Source organism: Lissotriton vulgaris, chromosome 5, assembly GCF_964263255.1.
Source record: "Lissotriton vulgaris chromosome 5, aLisVul1.2, whole genome shotgun sequence".
In the NCBI taxonomy this organism is placed as follows: domain Eukaryota; kingdom Metazoa; phylum Chordata; class Amphibia; order Caudata; family Salamandridae; genus Lissotriton; species Lissotriton vulgaris.
Window position 1 is genome coordinate 759,088,386 of NC_141693.1, and position 13,098 is coordinate 759,101,483.

The following is a 13,098-nucleotide window of genomic DNA, read 5'->3' on the forward strand; positions in this document are numbered from 1 at the left end:
TTCTAAGCGCCTCGCCCTGTTTAGCGCCAAGAGTCACCCGTAAACTGAGGGGCGCATAGTTCCTATCCCTCTCGGGTGCCACTCAGCGCTCTTAGTGAGCAATCTTAGTGTGGCGCCAGTTCCCCCACATTCGGGGTCGGATCCTACTCAAGGCCCCGGCTAAGGCACTCTCCCCAGGCGGCAGTTTTTCCGGCGGCAGAACTCGGTGGTCGTTTGAACACCAGGGGTCAGGGGCTGTTCATCTGGCGTCGGAAGCTCCTCTGCAACGGAGTCTGTAGAGCAGCACCGTGTTTGTGCAGGAGAAATGTACGGATTTATCCGGGAAGGCCCCGCCTACTGCGGAGCTCCGTTAAGCTGCGGCCATCTTGTCGGGTCGCTAGCCATGCCCCCGTGAATGAGAGATTTTAAGGCTCAGGAGTATAACTTTTGGCAAGGATGAGAGGCACTGACGACCAAAGGGAGGACCCTTATTCATGTTATATCTAGAGAAGGGAGAAATCCAAGGATGTCCTGAAGTTCAGACCATGAGATGGGAGTATCAAATAAGGATGCCAAGTGCTACTCTGAGAAAGTGGAAAAGTACTGGGACACATGATGTGGGATTCTCAAATGTTCATTAGCTTTAGGCAGATTCCTTTTAGACTCAGAAGGGTACAGGCCTCTGTTCTATATATCTCTGTTGTGTTGCTTTATGCTATTCAATACTCCTGATGTTGTTGAACTTCTGCAGAAGTCTTTACAATGCTGACACCTTCCAGCTTTATTGGATCTAATTCAGATTTCCCCAGTTAATGCTACGTAGTTCAAGCTTAGTTTAGGTAATTTATACTAACTCATATATAAGCAAGAGGACCGAAAACCACATACTGACCACCAGATTGTGTTCCTTATTGTTTGCATTGCTATTACTGAAGTTCTTGTATGATTTATGTTGATTATGTTGATTTATGTTGTTGAGATTAAACTTTCTTAGACAATTTGGACTGCCAGTAGTGATTCTGTATTTTTACAACATATTCATGAGACTTATGTACATCAGTTTGGCTTTGCACTTGTAATAAATCTACATTAAACCCCATTCATCGACTTTCAAGTCCTCACTGACTAGAAAATGGGTTGCACTGTAAATGGAACTCTTGGATAATGTTAACTCCTCTTTATTTATCAGTAATTTAAAAAGAACTAACAGTGAAAATTGGATATTCAGCTCAATACTCTGGCAGATGGTAGCAAAACAAGGATGGTTAGACCCTGGAATAGGGAAGTTAGAATGCATTACATTAGAGTAGTTCAGACCCTAACCCAACCCTAGAGCCCATGTTCTGGTTTGATTGATCGGCGGAGTTCCAGCAGTTCGAGACAGAGTTGTAACACTGGAGGTGTGAGTATTAATAGGGTTGCACGTTCTAATGGCTTATGCTTAGTTTGGGTGTTCATCGAGATTGCGTGCTGCTTTGAATGTCGTGTGATTGTGGCGCTTAACATGGAGAAATCAAAGTTGTTATAGGGTCCAATATGGCCTGGGATGATATAAAAAAGTGTAGGAGACACTGTATTGTAATTGTCTGCTAAAGTTTTGTGATGCCTGTTGTGAGACTTCACCGACAACATAATTGAGATTGAGACATTTCTCTTGGTTTGTGATAGTGAGATGTGATTGGTGTGGTGGACCCTTTGTGCAGGGGAAAGTTGTACTAACCAGGGTGAGTTCCTGCAGGTCGAGGTCCCATTCGAGTGTGTCTGAGTAGGTCGGAAAGTTTTTTCGGAACCATTTCTTGTATGATCAAATACTGTTGATTTCTTTAGTGAAGCAAAGGTATTTGTTTCAATGCTTTATATTTGTTTTTCATGCATATTTCTGAGGAGAGTGTGTTTGTGAAAATTGTAAAGGAGGGTGAACTGCTGCATGGACTGAGATTGATGTCACAGTATGCTGTGCTGAGATCTATCGGTTGGTGTAAAGCTGCGCTGTTATTGGTTGTCTACTCCATAGAGTGTTGAGCTGGTGCTGGTCTTTGATTCTGAATGAGAATTCTGTTTAAACCATTATTTCCAGATTTGAAACAACATTTTATTTGTGATTATTGATGTTTTGCTGGAAAATGAAATGTTGTAAAATTAACAGAGATTTGTTGAGGGGAGATCTGAAAATACTAGGCCTGGTCGGTGTTCGTGGAGTTCCGCGTAAGCTGGCAAAAAACTCTGCTGTGCTACATAGAGTTCCGCAAGCGGTGGAGTGCATCAGGTTGTGCTGTTTTGTGCTGTTTTTTAGCAGCGGGTGTTTCTCCCATGCTGGAAAATCAGCGCAAATGGGCACCATGCGCAATGCAAGAGGGTGCTGCTTCTTTCTACCGCTCGAGCAGATGTTCTACTCGAGCGGCACATTCCTGAATGCGAATGGCAGATGAGTGACGCAAGCAATCTTGGCCATCTGCGACTGCTCGCATGGAGAAATCTTACCAGGAGGTGGTATGGAGTAAGATTTTTCTCGCTCGTCAACTTAACGTTGGTGAGCGAGGAAAAAGCTCCACTCTGAACTCCGAATGCTCTGGGGAGTGCATAAAATGCCGCAAACTCTGTAAGCGGAGCAGAGTTCGACAGCCCAGGCATGGACAATGCTTGTGAGAGAGGGAGAAAAAGCACCACCCAACTTCAGGTAATTATATGGCTATAAATGTAGGGCTTCACGCATATACTTGGCTTAAAAAACGACACAAGATCACAGAGAAAAAAAGTGTATTGGCACCTCCACACTGTGGTATGTTCAATGGGAGAACCATTGAAATTTTGAGGAGGATATTATGTGAGATGAAAACACAGCCTAGACATGCACAGTTTGAAGCACTCAATGCTTGGGAGCTTGCAGCTCATGCCAGAGAGAAAATAAGATATCAAGGAAGGGCTAGAAAGGCAGTGTGCACTTACACTGTTGCAAGGGGGTTGCAGAACAAAACAAGTGGAGAACTGACAGAATAGAGTGAGCCAAATTATACTCCACATTGAGAATTTGAGAAAGTAAAAGAGAGGAGAAGAAAAGGAAAAAGAGACAAGTCAAAGGAACCAAATGCGAGACGCTAAAACAGTGACAGTGATTCTAGCGATAGAGTTCTAAATGCTTTGTTGTCAGAACTCCCACCTCTGTATATTGATGCACAATTAATGGGAGGTTGATGTCCTAAAGTGAATGGAAATTCTAGAGTGGCTACCTTACCAGTAAATGTGAGCCCTAATGCAACTGTGAATATGAATCAAAACCCAAAGGGAGGATGTTCAGGGATTTGTGCCCCTGATACCTCCAGAGGCCTTAAAGCTACAGATGCTCTCATTGTCCCTTTTACCTTTGGTCCTGTGGTTCTTATATATAAGCCTAGTTCTGCAGGAAATGTAACACATAATTTGGCTGTCCCTGCCAAGCTAAAGGACACAGAGAATGCTCCACCAAGTTCGAACGCTGGAGGATTTGTTCCTTTAATTCGAATTAAAGCAAATTCCCCTTGTAGTGCGAGTGCAGACTCAACGATGAACCAAATAGGATTTTGGCCTATAAGGTAATTTCTGGGATTGTAAGATATGGGTATGCTGACCTGAGAGACACCCCCTAAATGCACTTAGTAGCACACCTAATGAGATGGCAGTGCCTAAAGCGCTTGGAGTGCAGCCTAGCCTTAGTGCTCAGGAAACAGACAAATGGTTGAAGGGTCTCAATGCCACTTTGATTGAAAGATTAACCTCAGAATTCAGCCAAGGAACAATTCTGTCATCATTGAGGGTAAACTTGATAATGTCGGTAAATTAAAACTAGAATTAGGCAAAGTGATAAGTGGAAGTCTTGAATTTGCCCAATTAGATACTTACAAAGAAAATTTACTTTTGTTTATGAGTAAGGATGTTACCCAATGGGCAAGACAAGTCCATGTTAAATTATCTTAATCAGCTCAGACATTTGAGGTAGATCTGGATTGGACTAAAGCCTTGCAGGCAAGCCACTGATTGTTTTACTGATAATTATATAGAGTGTATGAGAATACCAGGAATGTAACTGCAAATGTGGGAATTGATTCAAAACATTGGGATTTGGAGTGCACTAGATAAGTGGGAAGGTTAATGGGCAAAAAAGGAAGATCCAAAGAGATCTATGGGAGAATGCCTCCTCCCTTAGAATGGGGAGTGAATACCACAAGCTTCCTCTTACGGGAAGTACCCACTGGAGGATATGCCAATTTCCTAAGAGTAGGAATGATCCTGTGTAATTCACAAAGGATTTCCAAGACTAAGAGAGACACCAGTAGTATGGTAGAAAAGAAGTTGAGCGCTTTGTGAAAATCTCGAAGGTTTTTTAGACTGATCAGAATACTTTGATATTTTAGTTCCAAGTGACTAGGTGAAAGAATGTAAAATAGCCACTGAATGGCCAGTGAGAGATCCTTTGACTAAGGGTCCATCAGCCACAGTAATGATAAAGTATAACCAAGTAATGACGTGGTTCAAATCCAAGGTAACAACCTAAGAACAACCTAAGAACCTGAAGAGTCGATTCATGCATATTATGAGAGATTCCTGCAGGCATTTAAGCAGCACAGTGGGATGGAGAGGCTAGAGCCTAAGGATAGTAGCCATTTTGTCTCCAGGTTTGTGACAGGATTGAGGCCTGAAGTTATCATGATGAGTCAGCAGCATTTGGTTTGTTGGCAGAATAAGTCGGTTGATGAGATTTTAAGATATGCAAAGTATTGTAATGATGACATAGAAAAAAGCAGAAGAAACTGAAGGAGAAATTGATGGTTGCACAAATGAAGGCTGCTCAGAGAGGAGATCAGAGTCAGCCTTTCATAGGAAATATTCCTGCTATGCAAGGAGTGTATCAGCAGGGAGCTCCTGTGATACAAGTTTGAGGTGGATTTTAGCCACAAGATAGAGGTTGTGGTATCACAATTGACCTGAGGGCCTGGATTGATGTAGCTACTTTGAAGAAATCCAATCAATGTCACTATTACTATAAGATGGGGCATTGGAAACAAGAATGTTATGAATGGGAGAGGGTGTGGCATAACGACTAGAGTGGATGACCTTGAAGCTAGGGAACAGGGTTCGAGTCACAGCAGGGACACTCAACATCCTGTGATTCTGGGCAAATCACTTAATCTCTCCGTGTCTAACAAAATGAATGTGTCTGTCTGTAAAATAACTGGTGCTCATGTAAAGTGCTCTGATACTGTCAGGTTGAGTACAAGCTATATAAAACTTTCCCCCCACCAAAAAAAGGGCTCCGATCAGTCCTCCTGATGGTCCCTATGAGAGGGGAGGATTGCGTGCTTTAAGCAGTGTTGGAGGTAGACTACAGCAGTCCATTTATAGATGGTGAGGTAAATGGCCTCCCATATCATTTCTGGTTGATACTGGTGCTACCTACTCTCTTGCTAGAACAGTAGAATGTCCAAGCCTACCGATCTAGGGAAAGAAAATCCAAGTTGGAGTTGCAAATAAATTAATGAAAAACCCCATAACCGAGGATGTGCCTGTAAAAATTGGGAATTTTAAGGAGAATCACCAATTTGTGGTACGTAATTCAAGTTCTGTGAGTTTGGTGAGATGGGATCTGTTGTGCGCTATTTATTGCACCCCACAGGGTACAGAGTTCCAAACCCCAACAGTTGAGTTGTTCTCTATGGTGACAAGTGAAGAGTTACCCCTAGATCTCGGAGGTACAGCGGGGTTGGAAGTTTGGGATTTTTCAGACAAAGACATTGGACTCATCAAAGGAATTGAGCCCGTCCATATACAGATAAAACCTAATGCTGAGTACCCAAGAAGCCCACAATATAATCTGACCACTTAAACGATTGCTGGAATAACTCCAGTAACTAAGACAATGATCCAACACAGTATTTTAAAGGAGATTATGGGAAACCCATGTAATTCACTCATGATGAGCTTACAGAAGCCTAGCAGTAAGTACTGCTTAGTTAAAGATCTCCAAAAGATAAAAACATTTTAGTGCCTTGTTGTCCTGTGGCACCTGCTGGACAACAATTCCTGCTGTGAATTTGTTTTAGATACCATGTGCAGCCGATTGGTTTACTGTCATTTATCTTTGCCAGGCCGTTTTCACTATACTGTTGCACGAGGGCAGTGAGTTCCTTTTTGCATTTTGGTTCGGCAGTCGTGTTTTAATATGGTGCTGAGTCCCATAAGGGTATATGGAGAGTCCGTCCATTTTCAACCAGATTCTGAAAAAGAACCTGGAGTCCATGGTTATGTCCTCTAACTTTGCCTTGGTGCAGTATATTGATGATCGGCTGGTTGCATCAAATACGCAAGAAGCCTGGAAGATTGATACTATCACTCTGTTGAACAACTTGGCTGAGAATGGACATAAGGTGTCCTCCAATAAGTTTGCCATACTGTTTGAGAGAAGTCCTGTATATCAGACATCACATTAAGAAAAGAGTCTGGAAGTTATTACAGGAAAGAATCTCAGTGATTCTGCAAATGAAGCCACAAACAACACAGAAAGAAGTCATTATGTTTTTGGGAATGGAGGGCTACTGTTGCCAGTGGATACCCAGTTTTTCCCTAGTTACTAAGCCTTTACAGAGGCTGACACAAAAGGATGTTTTAGGTCTGGTACCCTGCGATAATGATTGTTTGTTTCCCTTCCTAGACTTGAGAGAAAGCCTCTGCCATTCCCCGGCACTGGGAATGCCTGATTAGAACAAAGTGTTTTTGCTTTTCTGCAGTAAGAGGGAGGGCTGTGCTCAGTCAGTGCTTACACAAATGCATGGAAGTGCCTGTAGACCTGTTGCCTATTTTCTGACACCCTTGATCTAGTAGCTGCTGCGTTTCCCAGGTGGTTCAAACCCGTGGCTGCTGCTAGTGTCAGCACTGAGTGGTGCGAAGGCATTGTTATAGGTCATCCTCTAACTGAGTGTGCCCCATTCCGTGGAGATATTGTTGATGGGGAATTAGCACTCACCATTTGACAAACAGTAGCCTGACCCAGTATGAGCAAATTATACATGCACCTGAGAATGTCACATTAAAGCGATGTTATATTTTAAATCCTGGCACCTTGTTGCCTCTTACTGAGTGTGCTAGGGATGAGGGTGAAGTGGAGCATGACTGTCTCTATGTTGCTGAACTGTGCACCAAGCCATGATCATATATAGAAGCTGATCCACTGCCTAAATCTGATTTGACATTGTTCATGGATGGCTTGTGGTTGTGAGACCATGGAGGAAACTTAAGAGCTGCCTATGCTGTGTCTGTATAGTTTCAAGAGCAGTTGAAGCTTCATGGCTCCAAGGAGTATTTTATGCACAAGTGGATGAATGAATTGCTCTTACAAGAGTGTGCTGTATCTCAGACCAGCAGAGAGTGAACATTTTCACAGATAGTCAGTATTGCTTTGGTGTTGTTCATGATTTCAAACAGTTATGGTCTCAGAGTGGGTTTATGTCCTTTTCAGGGTCTCCTACCTGAAACAGATAAGAAGTAAGAGAGGGTCTTAAAGCATTGTAAATGCCTGATCAAGTTGCAGTCGTAAAATGTGTTGCTCATTGTAAGGGGAATGATTATGTGACCTTCGGCAACAGATATGTTGAGTCGCAAAGTATTGTGCTCACAATGCTTCCACATTTATTGGTAAGTACACTAATAAAGGAACAGATGAGACCAACCTCAACCTTTTTTTTAACATCTGCTGATATGTGGGAGGAGGTCAAGAGGCTTCAGGAAGGCGTTTCAGAGGCAGAACAGCAAAGTTGGATTAAGGCAGGATGTGCAAAGACAGAAGAGTATGGGCCAGATGTAGATAAGTATATTTTACCGACTCATAAATACAGAATTTTACCGTTTCGGTATTTATGAATCCGTAAAATTGAAGGAGGGAGATTTAGGTAAATTCGGTAATTGAATTACTGAATCTGTAAAAATCTGTATTTACCGAATCGGTAAATACAGATTCGGTAATGCCCATTGATTCCTATGGGCCTTGAAGCCCATAGGAATACAGATTCGGTAAATACCAAATCCTGCAAGGGTGTAGGGGGTGTCACTTTGACACCCTCTAGCACCCCAAATACAGGCATGTGTGCCATGTGGCACACAGACATGCCCTAAGGGCATGTCTGTCTGTCACATGGCATAGGTGTGCATGCACAAATGTGCATGCACCGCTGGATTCGGTATTTTACCACCCAATCCAATTGGGTCATTAAATACCGAATCTGTAAGGCCTTTGGGACTCAGAAGAGTCCCACCTACATCTGACAGTTACCGAATCGGTAAAAATACCGAATCGGTATTTTACCGATTCGGTAAATTTACCGAATCGGTAAAATAGGGCCCCTATATCACAAATAGCCATTTACCGGTCGGTAACGGCCGAAACCGGCCATTACCGGTCGATAAATGGCCACCTACATCTGGCCCTTAGATATTTAGATTTCAGGGGATGGAAGACCTGTGCTGCCTAATAGTCTATTGCCAGTGATGGCCGGGCATTTTCACAGCATTTTCACAGCCCTACTCATGCAGGGAGAGATGCCATGGTCAGATCATTTAGAAAGACCTGGTTTAATCCTAGGTTTAGATTGATGGCTGGAGCATTTTGTCACAGATTTGTTGTGTGTCAACAGAACAATGTAGGGAAAAGAACTGAGGCAACATTGAGTCATATGGGAAGACCAGGTGGTCCCTTTCACTGGTAGAAGTTGTATTTCATTGAAATGCCTGTGTGCAAATGTTTGCGATATGTCCTGGTTATTGTGTGCATCGTTGCACACTAGGTTGAGGCATACCCGACTAGTAGAAATGAAAGTATTATAGCAGCAAAGTTGCTTTTGAGAGAGTTAATAACTTGGGGGACTATTAGGATGGCGGGCGGATGACCCTAGCGGTGCTGGGATCGGCTGCCAGTGGTGCGGCGGTCCCGCACAGGCAATTAGGATGCCACCGCCACGGTGGCTGTGGCATGCCTCATCCACAACACTGTGGCGGGCGGTGCTCACAGCACCGCCTGCCACAAAGCTGTGGATGCACAATGTGCATTTGCATGCACAACGTGGCAGGCCCCGCGCAGTGCCTGCCACGTTGTGCATGCAAATGCAGGGGGGTACCATAGCCATGTGCACCCCCCAACACCCTGGGGACCCACAATGGCCCCCCAAAATCAGGACTGCATGCCTCCACCATCGAAAAGCACATCTCCACCTGAATTGCAATATGGATGGCGGTGTCTTGCAGACACCGCCACCATATTCAACCCCTTTTCCGCTCGGTCAACTCGTCGGCGGGGGAAAAACCAGCGGACGGTCTTTCCATCCGCCGGGGTCTCCCCCGCCGTCATAATATGGCAGGGGGAAATGGGAGGCGGGCGGTAGATAATGGCGGGCGGATCGTCACCACCATACGGGCGGTGGCGATGCGCCCGCTATTATAATAGACCCCTAGGTTTGGCTTTCCGACTTTTCTGGAATCAGATCAGGAAACGCATTTCCACACCCAAATCTTGAGAATGTTGTGTTCAGCATTACAAGCTGAACAGAGACTGAAATGTAGCTATAGATCTGAGGCTTCAGGTCTGGTGAAACAAACCAATGGAACATTGAAATCCAGACTTGCAAAAGTGTGTGCTTCTACATCTTTGAAGTGGCCTGATACTTTTCCTCTTGTGATGATGAGTCTTCGCAGCATACCTGATCAGAGGACGGGTTGTCCCCCATCAGATGATCATGGGTAGAGCCATGAGACTGCCAGCTGTACCTGCAAACGTGCTTCTGAACATTACCGATGTCATGATACTTTATTAATGCAAAGGACTGGCTGAAGTGGTGCATTCCATGTCTCATCAGGTTGAAGACCCCGCTTCAGTAGGAGCAGTGCCATGAATGTAGTCTAGGTTCTTGCTGCTTATTCTGATTCGGAGGCGTTAGCCCAAGCTCCTTTTATCGCTTATCACCAGAAAACACCACCGGATTCGGGGTGTCGTGGTTGAGGACATAGTTACTCCTCGGATTTACACCATTTTATTATTATATCGGGTGTTTCTGCCGCAAGCTATTCTTGACATCTTCACTTTGAGTACGCCTACATCTATCGAGAGGCTTATGATTGGGACTTGATACAAGCTCATCCTCGTGGTTTAACAGTGCTTCAATATACTATTAGTGATCTATGACACACAACCTATGACTAAGGTCGCCCTACATTTATTAAGGAACACGACAAATCAATTTCCGAGACATCTTTGCTATTTCTGACAAGGATGTGGCCCACCAGATATCTGGGGTGCTTTTAGCGGTATGAGTGTGAACTAAAAGATTAAGGCTTCTGTTGTTTTTAATGGGATGGTACCATTTTTTATCCTGAGGAAGGTGATGGCTACTAATTGATTGCCCACCGAAATGCGTTGATTTACAAGAAAGGGAGAACTACTTTGAGTTTTGGGAGACAATTAACCTGATGGAATATTTGTAATAATAATCAGCATTGATCTCTGAGTGACCTCTGTAGTTCTTCCGTTATTAGCAGGAATTTTAATTCTTTCTCGTTTTCTGTCCCTAGAATTGTTTTTTGCCATTTATGATAAACTGTGCTAATTGTCAATGTATTTGTGATTTCAAATGTATAATTTTTAATGGATTGCACTATACAAGCCTGAGCTGGACTTAACTTGTTTAAATGAACAGTATATTTTTACTTTGTATTTTCGCATTTTGATTAATTCTGCATTTCCCTATGTGTTGTTTGAAAATGTTGCATTAGTGTTCTGTACTGTTATTGAGCTGAATGAATGCTTGGGTTGACAATTTCCAAAGGGGAATCTATTTTCTGACATTTGTCGCTTGGTACCCTACTCCTTTGGTATTTTGGGTCCCTCTCTTTTATTAGAGATGAACGTAGTCCACACCTGAGGTCGGAGGCTTTCCCACACTCATTGTAATTGGTCCCAAAGTGTTTGCATACTTGTGTTAGCACAGTTTATATTAATTCTGAGGATTTTCCACAGGTATATTTTGCCTGCTTTTGACTCACAAAATGACCCAGGGGAAGAGCCTGAAGGTGTGGCTTTGTCACCAAACTCACACTTCAGATTCGACCACAAACTCCTGCTTAATAAAGATTCAGTTTCTAAACTTCCTAAACTTCATTTGATCCCACCTAAAGGTGAGAACCTATATTAGAACCCATCAGAGAAATTAAAGTTTTCAAAACTGTATAAAATCCAACATTTGCAACTCTGCTTTGTTCTAACATTGCCCACAGTGCACAAATTATCATGAGGGACGAGCGACACGATCAATATACTTTACTAGTCTACCAGACAGTTGTACATTAGACCCATTAAGGCACACTCTTTCCGTTTTTTTACGTGTGCTAACTCTTGTCTCTTTAAAATGGGGATTGACCCAAATAAATGTTTAATTGTCAAGTGCTGAAGACTTTCTCGTTGTCAGCTACATATAGCTTAACATATAATATAATATACATTTGTGAAGCACGTGCAAACCCTTGGGTCTGTTAGCCCTGAAATAGCAAATATATTGTTACCTTACTCAATGGAAGCCTCAGAACAATGAAAGGCTAAGTGAACCCTCCAAGATTCAACCTTGTAATAATGAAGTTAAGCACAGATTATTGGAGTGGATGAATTAGCTCGCTGAGCCACCAGTCCCAACACATATGCTAGTAAGTCACTTGAAGCTCACTCAAACACATACATTTTTCCTTTTCCCTGCTCAGATCAATTTAACGATGAATAAGTCGTACTAATGAGGAATGTAGATATTCCTAACAACTCTCAAATGCATAAAAATAAATAATATAGCCTTTGCAAAAGGAATCTCTCCCGAGGTTGTGCTTTACCATTTTCTTAAATTGAATTCAAGGAGAACATTTGCCCATCCTTCTGCAAGACCTATATTAGTTGCAATTTGATACAAATACTTAGGGGCTGATTATGTGATGGCGGTCTAATGGACCGCTAAACCTACAGTAGTGGCGGGACAACCGCTGCAACAGTGGTCCGATCGCCGTATTACGAATACGGCGGTCGGACCGCCATAGGACCACCACAAACACCACGGATCCGTGATCCTTAGAGTTGGCACGGTGGTCAGAGGCTTGCAATTTGCTGGTGGTGCCCCTGTAGCACCTCCAAGCATGTTACAAGTTTCTTCACCGCCACACTTTTCATGACGGTGAGCCCGCCGTGCAAAGTGTGGCGGTGAGGAAACAAAGGGGGTATACAGGATTCGCTGTTGCCTTAAGGTCTGGGGATGCATGCAGAGGGGGCACATGGTGTGCCCCTTGTGTGCATGCACCCCCTGTTCCAGCATGGCATGGACTTTACAGTCCTACCAGGCTGGAACTAGCAGTGGTGGTTCCATGGGACTGCCTTTCAAAGGCTCTCCTGTGAGCCTTTGAATGGACCAGCTGCACAGGACCACTCACCTGAATAACAAATGTAATCCGATGGGCCGTCTGCAGTGGAGTTTGGTAGTGAGGGAGCAGGCGGTGGAGTGCTGCCTTGCTCCCACATCGTCAAATGCATAACCATTACCTTAGTCCTCCAATTTGACATCTTCTTGGGCCAAATTCCTCAGTTTCGGAGGCATTAGTACTTTTGTAGCCAAAACGTCAGATAGCTGGGCCCTAGGACAATACTTGACATTATGATATTTTGCCTTAGTTTGCTATAGGATGCTAAATTAATGTCTAATATTGTCAAGAATATCTTGGCGACCTAAACATTTGTATAAATGCCTCAATCTTACGAATACATTTTGACTTTTCCTATTTTTAAGGAGGCAATGTAGACCTTGGCAGGTGTCGTGCTGGTCTGCGAGGTAAGCAAGGGCCATGACCTCCGCTTCTGTGGGTAAGGACTTCCGACTTCTGTATATTCAACAGTGCGGCAGTTGCACAGAAGGAAGAGAAGTTTGCCAAGTGACTTTCATAATTTTGGGACCTCTCAAAGATTGCAATTCTTCATAAGTAAACCTCCAAACAATTGGTATGTTTCTGAAAAAAATACAAAAACAAATAGCACTGATGTGCAGCAAGTTTATTTCCAGCACCACGGTGCCATTTGTATTG

At 43.4% G+C, this 13,098-nt stretch overlaps 1 protein-coding gene across 1 annotated transcript in view; it reads left to right on the forward strand.

The window, feature by feature from the left end:
- Window positions 1-13,098, forward strand: part of LOC147711517 (guanylin-like) — a 119,853-nt gene that overhangs the window by 75,776 nt on the left and 30,979 nt on the right. The window lies entirely within an intron of this gene.